Source organism: Myotis lucifugus, unplaced genomic scaffold (assembly GCF_000147115.1).
Source record: "Myotis lucifugus unplaced genomic scaffold, Myoluc2.0 scaffold_49, whole genome shotgun sequence".
Taxonomy (NCBI): Eukaryota; Metazoa; Chordata; class Mammalia; order Chiroptera; family Vespertilionidae; genus Myotis; species Myotis lucifugus.
In genome coordinates, this window is record NW_005871097.1 from 5,455,581 (window position 1) to 5,481,328 (window position 25,748).

Genomic DNA, 25,748 nt, shown 5'->3' on the forward strand with positions numbered 1-25,748 from the left:
CAAACAGAGCAGGGTGGATAGGGAGGTGTGGCCCCGCCCCCTGTCACACACAGAGCCGCAGAGCAATCAGGGGGTTTGGGCACTGCCCCCTGTCACGCTGATCCCGGTGCTGGGAGGCCTCGTGGCTCCACTGATCCCGGTGCTGGGAGGCCTCGCTGCTCCACTGATCCCGGTGCTGGGAGGCATATTACCCTTTTACTATATAGGATAGAGGCCTGGTGCACGGGTGGGGGCCGGCTGGTTTGCCCTGAAGGGTGTCCTGGATCAGGGTGGGGGTCCCACTTGGGTGCCTGGCCAGCCTGGGTGAGGGCCTGATGGCTGTTTACAGCTGGTCACACCCCTTTCAGGGTGGGGGTCCCCACTGAGGTGCCTGGCCAGTCTGGGTGAGGGGCTGAGGGCCGTTTTCAGGCTGGCGGGTGACTGAAGCCGCTCCTTTTTTTCTTTTTCTTTTTTTTCTGGGCCAGCTTTAGCTCTGAGGCTTGCCTCCAGCTCTGAGGCCTTGGCTGCTGAAAGCAGGTATCTGGTTTGTTTGGGTTCTATAATCGAAACACTGTTTCAACTCCAGCTCTGAGATCCCGGCTGGCTGAAAGCAGGTTTCTGGGGTTTTGTTTAGTTTCTATATTTGTAACAATGTTTCAAACTGCAAGCTCAGAGGCCGGCAGTGGCAGGCGGGGAACGTTGGCTTCCTCCATCACTGAAGCAAGCAAGCCTCATGTTCGCTTCAAGCTGCCTGGCTGCCAGCCGCCATCTTGGCTGGCAGTTAATTTGCATATCGCCCTGATTAGCCAATGGGAAGGGTAGCAGAGGTACGGCTAAGTACCATGTTTCTCTTTTATTAGATAGGATATATAGATAGATAGATAGGTATTTGTTGCCATTTTTGTTCTTTATGCCTGTGTTCCTTCCTCCCTTTCTATTTCTTGCATTGCTGACTTGTTGATAATAAATTCCCTTAGCCTTTTTTTTTTGTGTCTGTGAAGCTCCTGATTTCACATTCAATTTTGAATGTTAGCCTTGCTGGATAGAATATTCTTGGATTCAGTCCCTTGCTTTGCATCACTTTGTATATTTCATTCCATATCCTTCTGGCCTGACATGTTTCTATTGAGAAATCAGTTGATAGTCTAATGGAAGATCCCTTGTAGGTAACTTTTTGTCTCTCTCTTGCAACCTATAAGATTATTTCTTTGTCTTTTATGTTTGCCAATTTAATTATGATGTGTCTTGGTGTGGGTCTTTTTAAGTTCATCTTGCTTGGGACTCTGTGTGCTTCTTATATTTGTGTGACTTTTTTCTTCCCCAAGTCTGGGAAATTTCTGTCATTATTTCTTCAAACAGGTTTTCTATTCCTTGCTCAGTTTCCTCTCCTTCTGGTACACCTATTATGTGCATGTTGTTGTGTGTGTGTGTGTGTGTGTGTGTGTGTGTGTGTTTCATTTCAAGCTGTCCCAAAGCTCCCTTAGACTCTCCTCCTGTTTTTTAATTATTTTTCCAGTTGCTGCTCTGCTTGGGTGTTTTTTCAACTTTGTCTTCTAACTGGTTGATTCAGTCCTCAACGTCTTCTAGTCTACTGTTAAAAACTTTCATTGTGTTCTTTATTGCAGCCATGTCATTCTTCATTTCCTCTTGATTCTTATTCATTTTGGTGAAGTGCTCATTCAGCTCCCTATATTTCTCATTGAGTGGTGTGTAATTAACATCCAGACATTTGAGCATCCTTATAACCATTGCTCTCAATTCTTTCTCTGACAAATTACTTGCCTCCATTTCATTTAATTCCTTTTCTGGAAATTCCTCTTTTTCTTTCCTTTGGGGATTGTTTCTTTGCCTCCCCATTTTTGCTATTCCATTGTAATTGTTTCTATGTCTTAGATCCAACTGCTCTGCCACCCAGGTTCTTTTGCGGGTGGTCCAATGTAGCTGGTGATTTGTGGGAGCCAGTGGTGCAATCTCTCAACTCTCCTGAGCTGAGTATTCTAGTGGAGCCCCCTACTTGAGTTATTTGGGTTCTCCTGAGGTCGTTGGGTATTGAATGTTAGTTTCCCATTCGTGGGTGAAGTCTCCTCACAGGTTATCTGACAATGTGACTTACCCCCGGCCTTGTCATGCAAGCTATTGTGGATGTGCTCATGGTTCCAGCTCTTATGGCAAGGGTTGCCCGAGGTCTCACTGGCATGCTCTCATTGTAAGGTCCTAGAGTCCATGGCCTGGGTGGCAGGGGTCCCAGGGCCAGCGGCTGGGTTAGTTAGACTCTGGAGAGTGTGGTGTGACTCTTAATAGGGTGGCATCATTCTGTGAATCACTGCAAGGGACCCAGAGCCTGCGGGGGGGGGGGGCAGGTGTCCCAAAATCTGCAGGTGAGGCAGCGTGATTCTAGCCAGGGGGGGTTCACTCTGTGAAACACGAGGGGGTCCAGGAGCCAGTGGCCAGGGATGCAGAAGTCAAGGGGTCTATGGTTGAAGCAGCACACCTTGGCCAGAGAGTTGTGCACTCAGCAACTCTCAAGGGCTCAGGATCCAGCAGCCAGAGAAGCGGTAGTCACAGGATCTGCTGATGGAGCAGCGTGCCCTTGGCTGGAGAGGCACACACTCAGCAACTCACCAAGGGACCCAAAAGCAGGCAGCTGGGGAGGCAGGAATCCTGAGATCGAGTGGCCCTGGGAGCCGGCAGCCGGGGAGGCAGGCATCTTGGGGTCTGCAGGTTTGTGGGTGAGACACACGACTTTGGCCGGGGTGGCTGCAGGATCCCGGGTTGTGTCCAAGGCCAGTCTTGGTGGTGATGAGGCTGGGCTCCTAGTTGCAGCCACTCTCCCCTTCAAGATGGTGTGGTTTCTATGTCAGAGCCGTGCATCCCGGGGAGTGCCCACAGTGGTAGCAGGGGCTCCCCATCCAGGAGAGCCTGGTCTGTCAGCCCCCGAGATTCCTGCTCGATCTAACTGTCCCTCACTCACACATGCACACACCACACCCGTCCACATACTCCCCTTTCACTCTCTTACTCACTCACACTCTCTCCCTCACTGCTGTCCTGTCAGCCACCATCGTCCTCTCAAGTGATATATTTCTTAACCAATAGTGTTATAATATGTTAAAGGCCACAATTCAATCAGGCACCTTCTGCCTTTGTCCTTTGTGAGCTTATGTGGCATTTTAGGAGAGAGTCCTCCATCTTCTTATCGTATATCCATGGGCTTTCCTGTGAAAAGGAAAACTTCCACCCCACCTCTTTCAACATGTCATACCAACTCCTCTGGGAGTGTGGAGGGTCTGTACCCCCTGAAATAGTATGGGTAGGTAGATATAAAAACTACCCCTCAGACTCCTTCCAACAGGTAATACAAGAGTGTGAGTTCTAGGCAGAAGCAGAAAGCCCTACACCAGGCTCCTCCCTAAAGCATAATTCATTCCAGAGAACTCTATATTTGAGAATTAATAGACTTTCATCCTGCCATTAATAATGCTGACATCATTTGACTTTTATACTTTGTTTATGTTCTCCATCACCCAGAAGCTTGGAAAGGAAGATGAATGAGTGCAAAACTCACCCCAGTACCTAGCACAAAGAAAGGCACATCTTTCCTTGGAACACTGCCAGTTAAATGTTTCCTTTAAAAACTGTTCTAGCTCTCTTTCTTATCTTTTGTAGAATTACAGGAGCTATAACTAAGGAGTCATCTGGAAATAAGTTATGATAGCTACATACAGTGCAACTGAATCTCTTTCCTAAGAATTGCTATAGCCATTCATTCACTAGTAGCTTGGAAAAGGGAGCCTTTTTTGTGGTTACATATTGAAGCCCTGCATCACTTATGGAAGAAATTACATTGCTATGTTATGATACATTTCTTCACTGCACAATAGAATAAAATATGTAAAATTCTGATATATTCAGTTTACATGAGCCAAAACTGCTTGTTCCTGCTGGGTCTTATTATGAAGATAAATGCTATAGAAATGGGGGTTCATATATTTCTATTTATAATATATATGCATCAAGATGTATAAGTATGCATATATATGTAGAAAAAATACTTTAGTGAACTAAAGCCTAAAATACCTAACATAACAAAGGGAGCCAAAGCTTTTGAGTTTTTATGAATTGCACAAAGTTCACCTTCAGACGAAACCCTAATACATAATTATGAGATGAGGCAGCTCAAGCCATGGCAGTTATAGGAGTAGTCAACATATTTCAAATGAGCTCATTTTCAACCATTGCTATATGCCAAAATACTGAACTATGGATCTCTAAAATGTTCATTTCAAAGATAATGTTGCATATGTAATTTAGTTTCATGTTATAAAGGAAAAATTAAACATAAAAATACATATTTCATGAAAGCTACTTCATGAGCCTGATTAAGAAATTACAACCTCTATAGTGTGTGTTCATGCTCCAAACCCGTGGGGTTTGCTTTTCTATGATGTAAATTACCATCTAATACAAATTTCTAAGTGATTCCTGCTCCTCCCTAAGTACATCAGTGATTGCAACAGTTCACACACATCTCTTGATGTTTTGTGGGTAAAGGTAATTTCTGTTTGTGACATTAAACTTTATGTTCATATCCAAATTGTTAAAAATATGCTAGTGACTATTGCTTTCATTTATCACATTATGTGTTGAATACAGTCCACTAAATTTATTTTCTTTCAAGACAGTTTTTAAATATAAACTGAGGAGAAATTTTCAGGTAGAGTGAGCTGGCAAAAACCAATATGTTTAAAGTATAGGGGCTGCAGCTCCACCCCCTGGAGTCTCCACCTGAAGCATCAACACACCTGATGTCCTCTGTGTAGCCTTCTTCAACTTCATTTTCCCCCTCTCCCCTGCCCCCACAAAACTGCCACTCTCCTGAAATTGGTGCTTCCCATTCACATGCATCTCTTTATGTCTTTAATACATGTTTATGTATCCATAAGCAAAATGTCATTGCTTTATGTGCTTTTAAACAATACTAGTAAATGATAATTTCCAATGATAATAGGATCATACTTCCTGCATTCCACTACATCAGGGGTGGGTTACGTCTGGCCCAGGGGACATATAAGGCCCGAGACATTATTGGGTCTGGTCCTGCCAAGGCATTAGGGGTGAGTTAATTAAATGTTTGACCAAACATAGCAGGCTAATTTTTAAGTTGATAATTTTGTACGGCCCGTAAATGATGTTATAAATACCAAAATGGCCTTTGGCAGAAAAAAAGGGTCCCCACCCCTGCTACATCATGCATTCTCAACTGGGATGATAATTGGTTCTTTGAGGGGGTAAAAATCATACTCTCTGATATATGAAGCACAGGTATACATACAGTACATAAATATACTCAGTATGTGTGAGGTATTACAATTTCATGAGAGGGAATTATTAATAAACGTCTAAAAAGGCTCTTTTGGGAGGGCACAATGAGAAATATGTTGAGAAACACTGTTCTACATTCTGCTATTTTCCCTTAGTTTTATGTCTGTAAGATGTGTCCGTGATGATAGGTGTAACTAGTTTATTCCTTTTTCACTATGAAGAACATCCTGATGCATGTGTACATCACAAATTATTTATCCATTCTTCTGTGGATAGCATGTCTCCTTTTCCACACATAAGGGAGCTTCTCCTAGATGTACACCCAAGGATGGCATTGCTGGGGCTTGAGTGACAGCGTAGTCAGCCTCAGTAAATATTGCTCAAGCTGTCACAGAGCCACCAAAATTCAATGGAAGAGATACAAACTCTACCTCCTGAAATGAATTTCAAAGAATTTGCAGCCATCTTTAATTTATCCGGGGTTGGGGACACGGGGAGGACATTTCACAGAATAAAAGAAAAATTACTGTCAGCAACACTCTACCTTTATCCAGTCACCTATTTAGGGGGAATCTGTGTGAGTATCTGTCCTTAAGGGTGGTTTTTGTGCATAGAAAAGAGTATGCTGATGGTTTGGATGTGTGTTTTAAAAATCACCATTCAATTTATTAAAGTTACAAATTCAAATATCTAACTCCTTAGTTTTTATTTATTTATTTATTTTTATTTTTTTATTGCTTAAAGTATTACAAAGGGTATTACATATGTGTCCTTTTTTTCCCCCCGCCCTTGACAATCCCCTGGCCTCCCTCTAACTCCTTAGTTTTTAAAAGCTTAAAATGTTCCATGTATAAGGCTAGCAAATTTTAGGAATAACCTTTAAAAGGCCCTTAAATAACATTGGTCCCATTTAAAACTTTCACGTTTCCCTTTAAAGCAGGAGTCATCAAACTTCCTGTAAAAGGCAAGTTAGTAAATATTTTAGGCTTGACAGGCCACTGGGCCTCTGTTGTAACTACTGAACCTGGCTTTGTTGTAGAGGGAAAACAGCCCTTGACAATATGTAAATGAATAGGCATTGCTGTGTTCCAATAAAATTTCATTTACAACATCAGGCCATAGTTTGCTAATGATGAAAATTTTCTGAAATTGGATTGTGGTGATGGTTACTCAACTCCATAAATTTACTAAAAGTCATTGAATTATCCACTTATGATGAGTAAATTTTATGTTGTTTAAATTATACCTCAATAAAGCTGTTACAAACAAAAATGAGTTCACTTCTGGTTTCAAATCGCATAAGCACATTCACTTGCCACAAACCTTCTCACATTGAGCAAACCACCTCTTGTCTATTTTTTTCTTTTCAAATTCCCCCTCAAATTTTATTTATGCTATAATCCTCTCAGGATCATCAGATAAGGTACTCCAAAGCCTACTAATGGACTAGATGTCTCTGCACACAAAGATTTGGCCATGTGGTTCCTTATTTATATTGACCTTTTATTAAATCTACTGAACAGAGGCAGCCAAAGCTCTACTGAGAAATACAAAACAGTTCTGGAGAGTTCCTTATCAGCTCACATACAGAGAGAAAAGTCATGCTTCTGATTTGTTATCTATAATCTCCACACTAAATACCTGTTGCCCAACCACAGATACATTTGATCTCTTTGAAACCATTAAATGTTCTCATTTATAAATTCAAGCACATGATAACCAACTAAGAATCACAGCATGGTGTCACTTTCCCTTTATTTTAACATCTCCTTGATTGTGTAACACATTTTTAAAATATTTCAGGTACTTATTTGTCCTTGAACTCTAACAGACACATAGAAAGGTTTTGGTCTCCTCGGGGTGTAACTCAATTGGTGGTAATTAACCAAGACAGAACACTGAACTGCTTTCTTCAAGGGTGTTACCAGCTGTGGAGTCATATAAAAGTTCCTTGCATTGTGAGTGTGGCTGGACCATGGAAAATGCCAGAAGAAAAACATCAGGCAAACTTAACAGTTTTTAAAAGACTAGTTTATTGATTTTTTTTTTTTTTTTTAGAGAGAGAGAGGAAGGGAGAGGGAGTGATAGAAACATTGATGAGAGATGGTGAAGGCCTGGGGCCTGGGTGGGGGCAGGCTGAAAGGGGTCAATGGGGGAGAAAAGGGAGAAAAAAGAAAAGAAAACCTACATTTGTGCCTGAAAAATAAAAAGAAACATAAATGAGAGAGAAATCAATTGCCTGCCTCCTACATGCCCTCTACCGGGGATGGGGCCCACAAGCTAGGCATGTGCTCTGACCGGAAGTCAAACCGGTGACCTCCTGGTGCACTGGATGATGCCCAACCAACTGAGCCACACAGGCCAGGACTCAGGAACATTTTAAGTCTCAGGCCTGTCCTAATAGTATTTCCTTATTAGGCTTGCTCAGAACAAAGCTGCAGAAGAAAAGAAACTGAGAACCTCAGAAATCTTTGCCCAGAGGCAGAAAAGCAGTGGTTTTCTGTCACATTCGATGCTGGTCACTTCCCAGTGAGCCCTTACCAGGCTGTCAAAATGAAATGAAAGGAAAAAGTCTCATCTTTATAATTAATTTCCCTGTTTCTTTCCTTAATCTGCACTGCCCAGGTAGTTAATCTCTACTCGATATGCTTTTGTGTCCTCACATAATTAAAATCTCCCTCTGTGTGAGAAGGCACAGTGTCACATGCCACCTGGCTGTGGGAGATGAAAGAAAAAAGGAGAGCAGGGCAGGCAAGACAGGGGAATAGAGCAAAGGGGATAGAAGGGGTGATGAGGCTGAGCAGGTGAACAGGGGAAGGAGAGGAGAAAAATTGGACTTTGAGAAAAGATAAAACATCCAGGTTGTCCCAGACCAACCATGGATTGGGGAAGCCAACCCAGAAGTACCCGGGGTGGGTCTGCCTACCCCATGTAGTATCTGAATGGATTTCTTTTCAGGCAGATACTCAAGTTCCACAACAGTCAACCTTATCCTTTCCTCTGCTGTTTTCAAAGTGTCTGGATCTGACTGTATTGATAACATGGGATCTCTGCACACTGACTGCTTGCCAAACAGGACAACCATTCATTTAGCAAAAGCTAAATTGTCGGAAATAATATTTATAGATCATTCCCAGCCTGTCTGGTGTCCACTCTCTTTAATTGCATGTACATTCAATGTTATCCTTATAGAAAGCAGATAATCAGAGAATTGTGCTCTTGATCCATTTTACTTTGGCTCTCCCTAGTCTTGCTTTTACTGAATTGAGCTTTGATATTAGGCCATCAGGCAGTATCAAGGGAGTTGATAAAAAGTGGCTCAACTTGCTTTTTTTTTTTGGTGTTCATGGTTTTTTGTTTGTTTCTTTGTTTGTTTTCTAGCCCATAGTACAATGTCCTCTTTAGGACAAACCAGAGGAGAAAATTCTTTGTTTTCTTTTTAAATTAAATTTATTGGGGTGACATTGGTTAATAAAATTATATAGGTTTTAAGTGTACAATTCTATGACACATCAGGAGCAGGGTCTGCTATATATGCTCCCTCTAAACTGAGAAGGATATTTACTTTGGCTCTAGTCGAGATATTGAGCCCATCTCTCTCTCTCTCTCTCTCTCTCTCTCTCTCTCTCTCTCTCTCTTAATGGAATTTATTTTTTTTAATATATTTTATTGATTTTTTACAGAGAGGAAGGGAGAGGGATAGAAAGTTAGAAACATCGATGAGAGAGAAACACCGATCAGCTGCCTCCTGCACACTCCCTACTGGGGATGTGCCCACAACCAAGGTACCTGCCCTTGACCGGAATCGAACCTGGGACCCTTGAGTCCGCAGGCCGATGCTCTATCCACTGAGCCAAACCGGTTAGGGCGGAATTTATTTTTTAAAGCAATTTTTATTTCACAGCATAAGTGAACAGAAAACACAGCTAGTTCCCATATACTCCCTGCCTCTGCATATGCACAGCCTTTCCCTGCTATCGACATCCCCCACCAAAGTGGGACATTTGTTATAATGGATGAATTTACATTAACACAAGATCATCATCCAGAGGCCACAGTTAGGGTTCAGTCTTGGTGTTGAACATTCTATGGGTTTAGACAAATGTATAATGACATGTGCCCACCATTGTCGTATCATACAGAGTATTTTCACTACCCTACCAATCCTCTGTGTTCTGCCTGTTCATCCCCTCCACCCCCTAACCCCCGGCAACCACTGATCTTTTTACTGATGCTAAATTTTTGCTTTTTCCAGAATGTCATATAGTTGGAACCATACAGTATGTAGCCTTTTAAGATTGGCTTCTTTCTCTTAGTGAAATGCTTTTAAGTTTCCTCCATGTCTTCTCATAGATTGACAACTCATTTCTTCTTAGCACTGAATATTATTCTATTGTCTGGTTATACCGCAGTTTATTTATCCACTCACCTGCTGAAGAACATCTTGGTTACTTCCAAGTTTTGGCAATTATTAATAAAACTAGTATAAACATTCATGTGTAGGTTTTTGTGTGGACATGAATTTTTAATTCATTTGGGTAAATATCAAGGAGCATGATTGCCAGATCATATAGTAAGAGTTTGTTTAGTTTTGTAAAAACTGCCAAACTGTCTTCTAAAATGGTTGTACCATTTTTCTTCACCAGCAATAAAGTTTCTGTTGTTTTATGTCCTCGCAGAAATTTGGTATTATCAGTCTTTTGGACTTTGACCATTCTAATGTGTAGTAACATATCACTGTTGGTTTAATTTGCAATTCCTAATGACATATGATGTTGAGAATCTTCTCATATGCTTATTTGCCATCTGTATATATTCTTTGGTGGGGTATCTATTCAGGTCTTTTGCCCATTTTTTAGTTTATTATTGTTGAGTTATAAGTGTTTTGTGTATTTTGGATAACAGTCCATTATCAGAGATGTCTTTTGCAAATACTTTCTCCTAGACTGTGGCTTGTCTTCTCATTCTCTTGAGAGAAGAGTGCTTCTTAAATGCAAGGCCCATCTGTTTAATGTGCTGGATGTGGTGGCATGCATGTGGTATCTTAAACTGATCCTTACTCCATATCATTTCCTACCTTTAATTCTCTTTGCCATATTTCTATGATTCTTACTGATTATTTTCTTGACATTAAAACCTTTTTTTCTATTACTTACCTTGTTAGTGTCCCTTGTCCATGTCTTTCTAATTAGATGTAGCCTCTTTTTTAAATTTTGTTTGCAACAGCTTTTATTGCTAAGAATCACAATCTCTATCTGGCACACACATTACAAATATTTTCCCAGTTTGTCATTATTAAAATCAGGTTTTGACATATAGTACTTTTAAAACTTTTACTCAAGCCATTAATTGTTTATTTATTTATTTATTTATTTATTTATTTATTTATTTATTGGTTTTTGTGTGATGCTTATATAATTTGAATGTGAGCAAGAGTTTTCCTGTGACCAGGAATTGGCACTTGCGCCAAAATGCTAAGGACCCTCTATTTTAAAGGCAGCCACAAATACTTGGGAATAGACAGCTCCCCACAGGGCTCCCTAAGAGGGAGCTGAACCTCAGTTGCTGCCCTAGCCCTACAATCCTTCTCTACTTTTCTAGATGATGTTAGAAGTTTGGGCGGGAAGGCAAGATATTCAGGTCAGGGGAGTAGGTAGCTTCTCCCTCACTTCCTCTATGGGGGCCCTCACCAATTCTAAATCCAAATGAAAAATGTGGCACCAAGAGGATCACTAATTGCACGTGCCTCCAAGGAGAATGCAAGAAGAGACTGGCATGAGGACACTAGCTAGACACCTACTCAGGCAGAAGATATGCTTCTCTGCCTCTGGGTTGCCTGAGCAGAGGAAAGGCGAATAGGAGGGAGATGCTCGGCAGAGGTTAAGGGGGAACTGGCAAGCCTCCTGCATGCCCTCCACATTAGTGGTCAAGAGGAAATGAGATGTCTTATTAGTACCCAACCCTGAGGGCTACCTTCTAAGAGAAGGGAGCCAGCAGCAAGTGGCCATGGAATACACCACCACTAGCCATAGATGAAGGGGGGGGAGGGAGATGGAGGAGAATGTACTTGGCTCAGATTGCTACATTAGGGAAATGTGTCATGAAGTAACCCTCTATAGAACCCTTCAAAGAAAATGTTGGTGTCCCATGGAGAGAGTCCAACTACCAGGATTCATGTCTCACCGACAATAGAAGGTCAGTTAGTATTGAAACAGCAAGACCAAGAGAAAGAGCAACTGAAGATTTTGGACCTGGAGATTATTATGCTAAGTGAAATAAGACAAATAGCATATAATCTCACTTATATGTGAAATCTAATGAACAAAATAAACTAACGAACAAAATAGAAACAGAGGCATGGATACATAGAACAGACTTACAGCTGGGAGGGAGGAGAAGGGACTGGATGAAAGAAGGCGAAGGGTTTAGCCAAAGAATATACATGCATAGCCCATAGACACAACGATATGATGATGGCCAGAGGGAAAGGGGGGGGGATGAAGGTGGAGGAGGAGGTAAGCAAAGTGGGGAGAGGGAATGGGGATATCTGTAATGGTGTAAACAATAAAGATAGAGTAAAAAAATAAAAGTGCAAATGTTGGACTACAAAAAAAAAGATTTTTTTTTCTCTTTCCTTCTCTATCTTCATTGATGTAACAGACTGGAGGAGGGCATGGGAAAGGAAGAGAAGTCACCCTAAATCAGACAACCTTCTCTACTCTTGTTGTCTATGCTTCACTTTAGTGTCACTCTAAATACCAGGCATCTGTTATCTGGGCAGGATAATTACTGATGGGCTATCTCAGTATTATAAAGAATTAATATCTAGTTAATTGATACATCATGACACCTTTTCTTGGAAAAGAATATGACCCTAAGGAAATGGACACAGCTAGGGGTGTTTTGGTGAGGAAGAGAAATGCAACAAGTCTGATAGTTTTCCAAAAAGGGGATGTGGGGAGGAGCCCTGAGAAAATGCATCCTGCCTTTCAATTCTGGCTACTGCCACCCTTAGCAAAAATGATTGTCTACAGGATGCAAAAGTCAGGTTTGACTTTATGGGATATAAGATTGGGTACCTGGTGTTTTTTAACTGAACTGTTTATTCAGGGAATTTGCTTTCAAGGTAACCCACAGAGCACCAGCAGTTGCCTGGGGTCTCTGTATTGAACTGACTGACGATGCATAACCCATGTCAGGAGGCAGAAGAGATCATTCTTCAAGCAAAAGAGAATTTTAACAGAAAGCAGTAATCAAAAGAGGATAAGAGAAGTGTTTTGTCTCATTCTTCCCTTCTCCAGAATCTGTCACCCCTCAAATAGCGTAATGTGGGCACTCAAGCTCCAAGTACAAAGAAACTTTATTCTGTCTCTTTCTGGAGCATTGCCAAGGAAACCTCCCTACCCCACCATTCATATACATAGGTCCCATCCCTTGAACCAGTAGAAGTTGTCATAGTATCTTTCCCCATAGGCTTGTTGGCAGGGCTAAGTGAAATAAGGCATTTTAAGTAGTGTACTTGGTAAAGGACCTAACATGTAATGCATACCCAATATACTGTATATTATCATTATAGTATTATTATCTCTGCTCCTATGTCTCTCAGAATGACATTCCACCAGCACAAATAACCCTCCAGTGCCTTAAAAATAATGTTAATCCTTGTTAGGAGCGCACAATTAGCCTTTCATGATCTACTTCCACCCATGTGTTGAACCTTATCTCTTGTCACTTTCAAGCTCAAATTCTAGTTCTATCCAGGTTGAATAACTCACATTTAATTGAATGGGCCCTAATTGCAAGCAATAATAGGCCTTTGTATATTCTACTTCCTCTGCATGCTACACCCTGTGGGACTCTTCCCTTTTCAAATTCCCATTCATGTGTTATCTCCTGACCTCCCTGGTCATATTCCTTACCATCAGCAGACAAGAGCCAGATGGTGTTCCAATGCAACCCCACAGCACTCTGTGTTTACATAGATTCTGACACTTCACCTATTGTCCTTGGCTTTTTACTTGTCTTCACTTCCTAACCAGGTGCTTCTTAAACTTTAATGGGCTTACAGATGAACTGGGCATCTGGTTAAAATGAAAGTCCCAATTTCAGTACATCTGGGTGTGGCCTAGGATTAGACATTTCCAACAAACTCCCAGAGGATATTGATGCTGCCAGTTCATGGACCACACTTTGGGTATCCAGATGCTCGACAGTGGGCTCCTGGATACTCGACAGTGGGCTCCTAGATATCAGGAATCTTGTCTCCTTAAGTATTTCTATCCCCAACATCCAGCTCATCTGTATCTGCAACACTCAGCCCATTCTCAGATAGGTGAACTCTCCTTCCTAAATGTTGGCTAAATGAATATATGACTGAAAGAATGTACCAGACACTTTGCCCCAATTACTCACTGGCAACATAAATAAGCTAGCATCATGTTTCCTGATCTGGAAGGTTTTTGCCTCAACTTCCTGTACTCTGCCCACAGTGTTTTATAGAACATGTACACAGCTCACTTCACTTCTCATTTTCCTGTTTCAACCTTTAATCCCCCTTTTACAACTACTACCAGTGAGAAGATGACAGAATTGGGGTAAAGTGGATTAGATAAGCAATAGAATGAGTCATAGAAGAAGAGAAGAGGGGAAAGAAGAAAGGGAGTGATTTAGATAAAAGGAAAGGAATAGAGAGCATTGGAGAAAGGAGAAATGCCTAATTCCTAATTGCTCACCTCATATACCAGTTCACACACCTATTATCATTACACACCCGGACTTCCTCTCATATACTCTCCCCATGTACTGACCTTGACCTTCTTCATTTATTAATTTATCCATTCAACACAGTTACTTTGCATCAGCCACTGAGCCAAGGATACATTCATGAGCAAAAACTAACATAAACTTGGAGTTTACCATCCAGAGAGTGAGAAGAGAAAGAGATGAATTAAGCGACCAATGTAAATTTACAACAATGTTAAGGGCAGAGGTTTTCTGGGAAAGAGATGGTTGAGCTGAGAGTGAGCAGAGTTTCACAGGCAGAGAGCACAACACACACAGGCACTGCGGCCAGGGCGAGCATGGCACATTTTAGAAACTGAAAGGTCAGAGGTCCTGGAGCCCTGGAAACGAGGGTTGGCCAGAGAAGAAAGAGCCCATGGTACCCAGCCTCCAAAATGGCCCCTGATGATCTCTGTTTTTTGATATTCATACTCTTGTGTAGATTGTACTGGGGCTGGTCTATATGACTAGGACCATACAACAGAGGTGATGGCATGGTATTTTAAAGATTATGTTGTGAAACACTGTGGCTTCTTTTGGCACCTTTTTGCTCTCCTCTCTCAAATCACTCACTCTGAGGGAAGCAAGCTGTTGTGTTTTGAACAGCTCTATGGAGAGTCACTTGTGTCCAACAGTCAGTAAGGAACTGAGGCCTGTCAGCAACCAGAGGAGTGAGCACAGAAGCATATTCTATAGCCCCAGGAAAACTGAGATACATGCAGCCCTGGGCAACAGCCAAACTTCAGTCTCATGGAAGACCCTGAGTCAGATACACCCAGCCAAGCCACAACTGGATTCCTAACCTTCAAAGCTATGTGAGATAACAAATGGTTCCTGTTTGAGCTGCTAAATGGCTGGATTATGTGTGATGCAACAATAGCTAACTAATGCAGCCGAGGTCAGACCACACACTAATCACTAGCACGTTACAGTTTGGGGGGCCTCGTAAACTCTCCCCAGCAACCTGAGGGAAAAGATATGATATGGCAGTTAGTATCACCTCAGAAGATAGAGGGAGGTGCCTGGGGAATGGGGAGAAGTGCTAAGCCTATTGTGAACTCAGAGTTGGCCCCTTCACTTGTTCTCTGCAGCTCATTGTAATCCATCAATCGAGGTCAAGTTCAGGGTACTATGGGCCCAAATAAGTTCAAAAGGAATGTCTTATAAAAGTTTAATATCTTATAACAAACAAATTGGTTGTTACAGAATAGTCATGGGGATGTAAAGTACAGCATAGGGAATATAGTCAATAAAAGTGTAATAACTATGTACAGTGTCAGATGAGTGTGAGGTTTATCAGGATGATCACTTAATAAGTTATATAATGTTTAATCATTGGAGTGTACACCTAAAACTAATATAATACTGTATGTCAACTGTAATTGAAAAATAGAAAATGATTTATATTAAGAAATAAAAAGTTTAATATCTTTTCACTCATTTGTAAATTTTACTTTAGTAGTTAACCCCAATATTCTAAGTTAAGGTATTACAACACTAGCAAACAAGAGGACAGACTCTTGCAGTTGTTTCATAACATGTGGGAAAAGATTACCTTCTAGAAACAATGCCTGCAGGTCCTCCGAGGTATAGATAGTATATCTATAAGACCTGAAAGGAAGGTCTCCAAGGGACTCAGTAGAATTGCACCCCTCTCAATTTATCAAGAGTTGTCACTGGGGAAGCCTAGGGCTGAATGTCCGCATTCTAAGGAAGTCTTTATTAGCCTGACACGATAGCAGCTGTGCAACCTTGAGGACACTCCTACTTATTGGAGAGACCTTGAAGAGAGAACTCACCTTCAGACTGAACCCTAAGACAGAAAGACAAACCTGAAATCCTGTGAGAAGACATGGACTACTGAAGAACATTCTAGAATCTGAGATAATAAAATGGGGAAAATAAAAAAAAAAATCAGAGAGGAGGAAGCAAGTTGAAACTAAACCTATCAGTAAATAAAGCTGAATCCAGCTGTATTGTGCAGAAAATAAATTTTCTTACCGGTGACTAACCATAGAAATCCTTATTCACCAGCGAACTATATGTTATGCACTGGAAAATTTATAATAAGGGTTTTTTATTTAGTATTTCCTTATCAGTCTCTTTGTGGGGGAAAAATTCCATTAGGGTTATAGCCATCAAACTAAAAATTCCTTTCTTTTTGTTTAGAACTTGAAATCAGAACACAACAAAAATAAATCTGCTTGTGAAAACATTATTTGAAGTTCTTTTCATCTTGGCAAAATTGGGATAACATGCAATTTTGGCCTGGGTAGAGAGAAAAGGAATCTCTGTGTTTTCGAAAATACAACGAAATCTTGTTCTTGCAAGCATGGCAAGAAGTCATGGCACCTCCACGAATTTTAGGAGTGGCTAGGCTTCTTTCACCTAGGATCTGGGTCCTCTATGAACCTTCATGAATATTTCTTCATAGGATCATTGGTTCAAGATTCATCCACACGGGTTATTCAAATGTATCTTACTTGGGTACATCAAAATGTCTGTAAGATAACTTCCAGGTTCTGCTAGTTCCCCAAAATCTGCTTTCCAGATAGTGCCACTTTCCCAGACATAGTGCTTGGCCTATAGGACTGTTCCTTTCACCAATGCTCACAAGTTTATCAATAACAAAAATTAGTAATAATTAAGAATTAAAATATCAGAGACTGCAGTTAGCTTCTGAATAAAGCCTATTTCTTTCTGCTATAGGTGTTCGCATTCCCACTGTGTTAGGACAGGATAGGCTATGCTGCAGTAACAAATAAACCATGGAATCTCAGTGATTTCATGCCAAAAGGTTTATTTCTTAATCATATTCAGTTTATCATCCTCTATTTTGTGGCTCTGCCAGCTGGAACATGTGGCTTACCAGGTCAAAGCAGCATAAAAGAGAGAGATGGATATGGTACACAGACTCTTTTTAAAATTTATTGTTGAAAGTATTACAGATGTCACCTTTTCCCCCACTGATCCCCACCTCTCCATTCCCGCTCATACCCCCAGGCCTTCACCACACTATTGTCTGTGTCCATGGGTTATGCATATATGTATATAAGTTCTTTGGTTAATCTCTCACACAGACTCTTAATTGCTTTAGCCAGGAATAATGTATGTTACTTGCAATAAGAGTTTATTGGCCAGAACGAATCACACATTCAAGCCTAGCTTCAAGGGAGTATGGGAAATGTAGTGAGCATTACAGTGTCTTTCATACCTACAAATAAAATAATTTGAATAAGAATAAAACTGATGTCCAATGGGGAAAGGACCAGCGTAGATATATGCTCACTGCCTTCCCCAGACCCTTGTGCCTAAGGCTAGAACTCACATGGTCAGTGAAATTACATGTTATGGGGAAATCATTACTGCTTCTAGAACAGTCTCTAAACAGAGCCATAAGATCCTCAGCAAAGGAAGGCATCTTCTTGGCAGTAGTGGCTTTGAGATGACAGGTAGCCCATAGCAGAACAGAGAAGGAAAAAGAAACAGGTCAAACTCCTGCTGAAATGCTTATGTTAAAGCTCACCTCTTCATCAGAGCCACAAGATTTTTAGCGTCGAATATTTAAGCACAATACTGTTCTTCAGAGTCATAAAATGCCTTCCTGAACTATACTTGGCCAAGGAGAGTCTATAATTTAATTAATAATATATATTTCACAAGGTAGATGATTAGAAAGCAAGGAAGCAAAAGGTATTGTTAGCTCCACGTTACCAGGAAAGTCAAGGTGTAGCAGGTGACCTGCCCCGGGGCATGCAGTGGTGACTGTGGGTGGTTTTCATCTGTTTCCTGTAGTATTTACTTACATTATTAACAAGACGGATGAGTTGAGGAATCAACTGTATCCAACAGTGACCTCTGGCAGAAGTCTGTGGTCATTGCAACTGAATTTTTCGTACATACAGTGGAGTTTGCCAAGAAAGGAAGCTTTCTGCAAAAATCAGAACTGGACGACGCCTTAGAGATGATCAAGTGTGAGCCCCTCATTTTACAGAAGAGGAAAATCAAATTTTGAAGAACGAGCTGATTTTAAACCTTAAATAACTTAGATCCCTTCAGCTCGTCAGGTGGAAACCTATCAGATTACAATAAGTGGGCAAGTTCCACCTTGGCAATTTTATACACTTCCTCTAAACCAGGAGTGGGGAACGCCATTTGGTTTGGCCCTGCAAAGGCATTAGGAGTGAGTTAATTAAATGTTTGACCAAATATAGCATGCTAATTTTTAAGTTGATCATTTTGTATGGCCCGTGAATGGCCTTTGGCAGAACAAAGGTTCCCTACCCTTGCTCTAAACCCTCATAACAGCCCTGTAAGGTGGGTATTACTGTTGCCCAAAGAACTCGCACTAGGTCTCGCAGTGAATAGTAAGCTTTCTTCTACCCTTTCCTTCTCTTTCTTTTTTTTCTTTTTTTATTGGTCTTTCTTCCATGCTTCTCAGGCATTCTGTTATGCTGTGGGTTCCAGGTGCACGAATATTGGAAGGTCTTCATCACTAGGCTCTGCTTTCCTGTAAGTGGTCTTTCCTGACATGGTAGCAATGGTGGCCACTGGCAGCTCCAGACCTTCCATCTACTAGTTTAACGAGATCACTGGAGAAGAAAGCTTCTTTCCTGAGAGATCACCCAGAGTCCTGCACAAGGCTTTCATGGGCCAGCTCTGATCCACATGACCATAGCTGGAATCTAGGGGCGGGATCAGCCCCATCTGGACCATGGGGCTTCCCAACCATATACTGAGCAGGCACAAAAAAAAGATTCACTATATATGCTGTAAGTAGTAGAGAGGTGACTTCCGTACTCTGCTCTCCTGTTTCTAGGTCAAGGTCCATTCACACTGCCATTTAACATTTCTCAGCCACGGGGCTGCTCTTCCAGGGCAAATCTGGGGGACCACATAAAGGGTAGAAGGATCTACATCTTCCTTGCCACTAACTCAGAAGACTCATATAGTCCTTCAGTTCTGTGCTGTTCAGATTGGAGGTGGCATAGTGATATTTGTGGCTTTAGCTGACAAAGGAATACTTTCTAGATCTTGCATTGTCTGGAAGAATCTATGACATGATTTAAAACTATTTTACCCTATCAATGTCTCCTACATTCCACTACAAATGATATCACATTGCAGAGCCTTAAATAAAATCTTTCTTTTATCAAGAAAATGCTATCTTGGCCAAAACACACAGCAGGAGGAATCACTGCTGTCTAATTCTTTCATGCCTCCTACAATTCAATTACACCACGCTACCCAGAGCTTCTAAAATCATATATTTTTAAGTTGACGTTTGCATTTTTATCGAGTGGTTTTAGGAACAGTAAATGTGCCAGAAGAGCTAGTTCTACGTTTTGAAACCCTAAAATGGGTGGAGCAAGAACTTGGAGAACAAAAGTCTAAAATTGGTCCGGGCAATGAGGTAAAGAAAACCAGGCATTATCTCAAGGAAGCTGTTTTTCCACCTGACAAGTACAGGGCACCCAAACTCTCTGAAGCCAGGCTGAGCAATTTATCAAGTATCTTCACTTCATTTTAGAATAAGTGATAAATGATATGGTCATCCAAAGGTCTTAGGAAGAGCCCACCTTTTAAGGATGATAAATTATCTGATGATAATGGTTCTGTCTGAACCCTCACTTCGGGTCGGCAAGAAAACCACAGCCTCTATAATGGCTCCATTGAAAGACTTTTATAGTAAATTAGCCCAAGTAAAGTAGCCCTGCCTTCGTCCCAAACTTTCTCTATCTCTTTGGAAAAATAGTTTCTAATAGTTCACTCAGATTGGAAAGGAAATGAATGTGACAAATGTAAAATTTTGAGAAATAAGAGCCACTACATATAGATTTGGAGACATTCATTGAAACCACACCCAATTTTTAGGTCACATTTTTTTCCTGTCTTGTCTCCTTTTCAAGTAAGAGTAATTGAGTTGAAGACATGGGTTTGCAAAATTTATCTGAAGCAAAGATGTAGTTGGCAAAGGAACCAAGGCGTCTCATTCATCCAACATGCCTATCCCTACCAGCACCACCCCATCATCTAAGGCATATTCGTTTCTACTTTGGGCAGGTGTGGAATCAGAAAGTCTGGGGCACCCTGGAGAGTTCCAAACCCATCAAATAGCTTGTTGACATTTGATCCTTCCATGTTGTGGTTTTATTGCTCAAGAACTTCATCTACATTGTGATTAATTATCCAAGCTAATGTTCATGCCTTTTAGATCATCCTGAGTGCAGTTAACAATATCATCAATTCATATTCCATAGCAGAGTCACAGTTTCTGAAGATATTAACTATATCTGGAAGGAAATATAGCAGACCTTTGAGAGAAGCAAACTACTCTTGAATGGAAACTTATACTCCTGGTGTCTGTGAGATGTGAAAATCCAGGTGCTATGATATAATTTCTTTATCCAGTAGCAGCTAAACAGATGAATGGAAGAACCTAAAAGACAAAATTATGGCAAATGGTGTATGTACCCCAAGAAAATCCTACACATTAAGTTTATTGGGTCATTACATTTGTCCCTAAGGTAACTAGCTCATAAAACCGACTTTACAAGACCTGTGGGTTATTTCACTATTTCAATTACATTTAGTTTCATGGCTGAATTCATAATGAATGATGTTTATGGTTTGGGAAAGATTGTAAATACTCACTGATATTTTCAAGAGGTCACCATTTTTTAAATTGCTATGTATAATTAGTCTCATTTTCCCAGATGAAACATTGCCCCACAAAACAGTAGCCCCAAGTGAAAATAATGTGCATAGAAAATTATTTTTCTCTTAAAATGTGACCACCAATATAATACATTGAAGAAATTGACATCCCATGGGACATACCTTAGTTTCCACACAAAGGAATTTATTTCTAAACTGATATTCAAAAATGACATTGTAAAAGAATATCTAATTTATAAATAAATCTTACAGCACACAGCATTAATATATTAGAGGGGAGCTTGAGTGGATTTTTAACATTGAATTTTAGAGAGAGGAAGAAAGAGGGAGGGAGGGAGAGAGAACATCACAGTGAGAAAAACATCAATTGGTTGCCTCCCATACACACCCCGACTGGGAATTGAGCCCACAGCATGAGTGTGTGCCCTTACTGGGAGTCAAACCCATGACCTTTCGGTGTACAGGATGCTCCAACCAACTGAGCCACACCGTCCAGAGCTTAGGTGGATTTTTTTAAAACACGTTGCTAGCAATGAGACTTCAGGGAGGTGATGCTAAGAAAAACAATATATAATCATCATACTTTTTATTAGTTTGGAAATTTTTACATTCATCTGAATAACCTCCTATGCACCAAGCACTATATAATACTTTTGCCTTGTAAGGTAGCCCCATCTTCTGCCCATTCTGTAAAACTTATATTCTGATAATCTCTCCCTGATTTTAACCTACATTTTTCTAACCTTGCTGATCTACACACCTCTTCCTTCTCTCCCACTATCTTCCACAAAACTACCCCTAACACTCAAAGGTCTTTTTTGACAGTTAGCTCTCCCAAAGGTTCCTACCTAATAACCCCACTTTGTATGCTCAATCTCTTACTTTGAAGTCCTCTGAGATCTTCTTTTTTTAATATACTTTTCTTGTTGATAGTATTACAGATATCTCCCATCCCGCCGCCCCTCCCACTTTGAGAACTTCTTTTAATTTTCAAGATCTTACTTTACACTGGGGGAAATATTTCCACCTCACAGAGGCCTTCACTAGCACGGATCTAAGTGATGTTCTCTACCATAGTATTTTGATCATTTCCTTTATTGCATGTATCACAATTCATAGCTGTGTTTTTATGTTGATTTACTTGCTTATTATATGCCCCTCCAAATACATTGTATTTCATGGAAGAGAAACCCTTTTTTGTTCATCACTCTATAGCCAACACCTTGCACAGTCCCTAGTGTATAGTAGGTACATATGTAAATGAACAAATGAATCCATTGTGTCTGAGATTCTCAAACTGGCAGCTTAGCATTCCCTTTGACATATTATTAAGGATCTACAAAGTCTGTGCAATTTTTTGAATTTTGCATTTTCATTTAAATAACAGTCTAAAACATTTTAATATGCCACATTCTAGATCGTCAGAGTGTCCTCTTTAAACCAGAAACTGTCTCTTATGTTCAGATATGTCTCTTCTTTTGTTGTTGTTTTTTTTAACAATCACTTCGGCCTCTAAGCAATTTCCCAGAGTGACAGTGTTTAACTCACAGTGTGTTGATAAGCATGTCTGGCTTCCTCTGGGTTGGCATTTCCTAATGTTCAAATGACAGCAATCAGTCCACATCTGCCTTTGAAGTCATCCTGAATTCTTGTACTAAGAATTCTTGTATAAAGGCAAAATTTGACTTTTCAGTAATAATTTGTACCTGAAAGGCATGTTCATAAAAGAAGACTTTAGTTTCTAAAGTATTTCTTTTTCAGAAAGCAAGACTTTATTTAACATAATGAAATCTTCATAGTGAAATGGAATAAAGTATTAGGTTAATTGTCAAGGGTTAATATGAATACAGGAAAAAGCTCAGCCAATTTTTTATAGAAATTAAAAACTAATTCTAAACTTTTTATAGAAATGAAAAGGATCAAAATTCCTGAAAAAGAAAAAAAACGAGAGGACTTATATTCCTGCATTCAGGAATTACTATAAAATTAAGCAATCAATACACTGGTCCTGGCATATGATCCACAAATATATCAATGAACCACTATAGAGAGAAGAAAGACCCAAGTCATTTCTGACAAAGATTCCATAACAGTCAAGTGGAGAAAGGAAAGTATTTTCAACAGATGTCCCTAGAACAAGGGAGAGATTCATATTTTTTAAAAAGATGAACTTTGACCCATACCTCACACCATATAAAAACTTATCTCAAGATGGATTTCAGACCTAAATGTCAAAGCTTAACAATAAGGCTACTAGAAGATAAATTGGGCAAAGATTTCTTAGACAGAATGCAAAAATATCTACCCTTAAAAAAAGTGAGCTCAGCCAGCATAGCTCAGTGTCTGAGCATTGACCTATGAACCAGAAGGTCACAGTTCAATTCCTGGTCAGGGCACATGCCCAGGTTGCAATCTCAATCCCCAGTAGGGGACGTGCAGGAGGCAGCCAATCAATGATTCTCATCATTAATGTTTCTATCTCTCTCTCCCTCTCCCTTCCTCTCTAAAATCAATATAATATATTTTTAAAACAAGTGATAAATGACACTTCACACAAATTTAAACCTTTTATTTACCAAAAGACACTATTAAGAAAATGAAAATTCAAAACACAGACTTGGAGGAGAATAAATGTACATATTGTCAAAACTCATTTATATATATATATATATGTATCCAAACTGTGTAAATAACTCCTACAAAGCAATTACAAAAAGACAAACAGCCGAAACTGGTTTGGCTCAGTGGATAGAGCGTCAGCCTGCGGACTGAAAGGTCCCAGGTTCGATTCCAGTCAAGGGCATGTACCTGGGTTGTGGGCACATCCCCAGTAGGAGATGTGCAGGAGGCAGCTGATATATATATATATATATATATATATATATATATATATATATATATTTATATATCCAAACTGTGTAAATAACTCCTACAAAGCAATTACAAAAAGACAAACAATTGAATAAAAATGTAAGAAATATTTTAACAGATGTTTTTAAAAAGTAGATATATAAATAGCCAATGAATGCATGAATAAATGTTCACCATTGTTAGTCACCACATAAATGCAAATGAAAACTGCAATGGGATACCACTACGTAGTCACTAGAATAGCTAAAATTTTAAGTTTAAATATAAAATACAAAATTTATATTTAAAAATTAAAAACTAGCAATAACAGAACAAATGTTTGCAAGAATTCACAGCAAACACTGCTGGTGGGAATGTAAAATGATATGTGCATATAGCAGTTTCTTAATAAAGTTAAATATAAAACTACTTCTGATTCAGCAATTCAATTGCCAGGGACAGAACAAAGAGAAATCAAAACATATATATGTTCTTAAAAACACTCCATCAAGAATGTGCATTGCAGCTTTATTCATAATCTCCCAAATCTAAAAACACCTCAGGTGACCATCAAGAGAATGAAAAATTGTAGTCTATCTATACTATGGAATACAACTAGCTCAGCAATGAAGAATGAACTACTAATGCATGCAACAACATGTATGAATCTTAAAATTATTAGGTTGAGTGGAAGAAACCAGACACTAAAGAGTCTGTACACTATGATTCCATGTATATGACTTTCTAGAACGGTCAAACACTAATCTGTGGTGATAGAAATCAGAACAGAGGTTGCCTGGTGGGCAGGAGAATTATTAGGGAAGGCATACAAAGGAACTTCCCAAAGTGATGGAAGATTCTACATGTGGATTGGAGTGTTGCTTACATAGATGTACATATTGTCAAAACTCATCTAATTGTACACCAAAGACTATTTTCCTGTATGTAATTGTACTACACACACACACACACACACACACACACACACACACACACACAGGGGAAGGAGGAACAGCTGGTGTAACTTTTTTTTATGACATTGTTCCAAGTGTTTTTATTTTCCTTCAACTGTGGTAGCCCTGTGAAGTGGTATTTTTAGAATGTAAGTCATAGAGGTAGGAGCTACATCTGTTTATTTTTCTTAACATAATACCAATCCTATTGTCAATTGCTAGTGAGATTGTTTTACAAAAGAGAGGAGGGCAGAGGATAGCTAATGATTAAATAACAAAAGCTTGCTTTTAGTGCAGCAAAAGAAATAAGCAGAAAGTGAAATGGTAAATATCTTAGAGCATTTCAATTCAAGGTATATCACTTCTGAAGGATTCTGTACCATCCAAGTATACAGAACATTAGTTAGTGTCTAACTGTGAAGTAGTTTGCATTTCCATTTCTTCTCCACTTCTGTTGAGTTCAATGGTACCATCTGTTACATGAGTTTAAAACAGATGTCTTTACCACCACAAGTGCCTTACGTTCTCTATCAGAAGAGTGAAGGAAGTGTAGCAGGTATTATACTAACAACATTTTGATGTTGCTTGAGAAGTGATAAAACGTGAAGGCCTATGACCCCTTTATCCTAAAAACAAGGCCTAATTAAATGAAAATGATCAGTTAGAGCTCTTAGTTCATGACCAATAAAGCTTAAAAATGCAAAGTGTCTTGCCTGGGCTGGCTGAGACTGCTTTAAAAAGGGAGGTAAAAATATCTGTAGTATTATTAGATATCCATGGTAGGAATTCTATTTTGAGAGGAAGGAAGAACAAGGTCAAAATCCATTCAACAAGCCCCAAAGGTAATAGAAAACAGTCAAGTGACGCTTGTTTGTGACTCATGGGTATAGCTGAGTCATTTATAAGAGACAAAAAGATCAGAGATATGCCTGAATCCTCAACCCATGAATATCAACAGAAAACAGAGGTAAAGGGGGGGTGTCTTAAAGCCTGTGGTATTTGTGAAATCTGCCCCTAAATACCAAACAGAACCTACTATAAAGGGATACATTAGAGACACAGGAAGTGTGATTTATAGAAACGTCTATATCCACTAATAAGCTGTTGTAATTCAGACAACTGAAAACAGTTCCTTAAATGATGTGTAAAGACATGGTAGCAAAGTAGTGTAAGAAATTATGTATC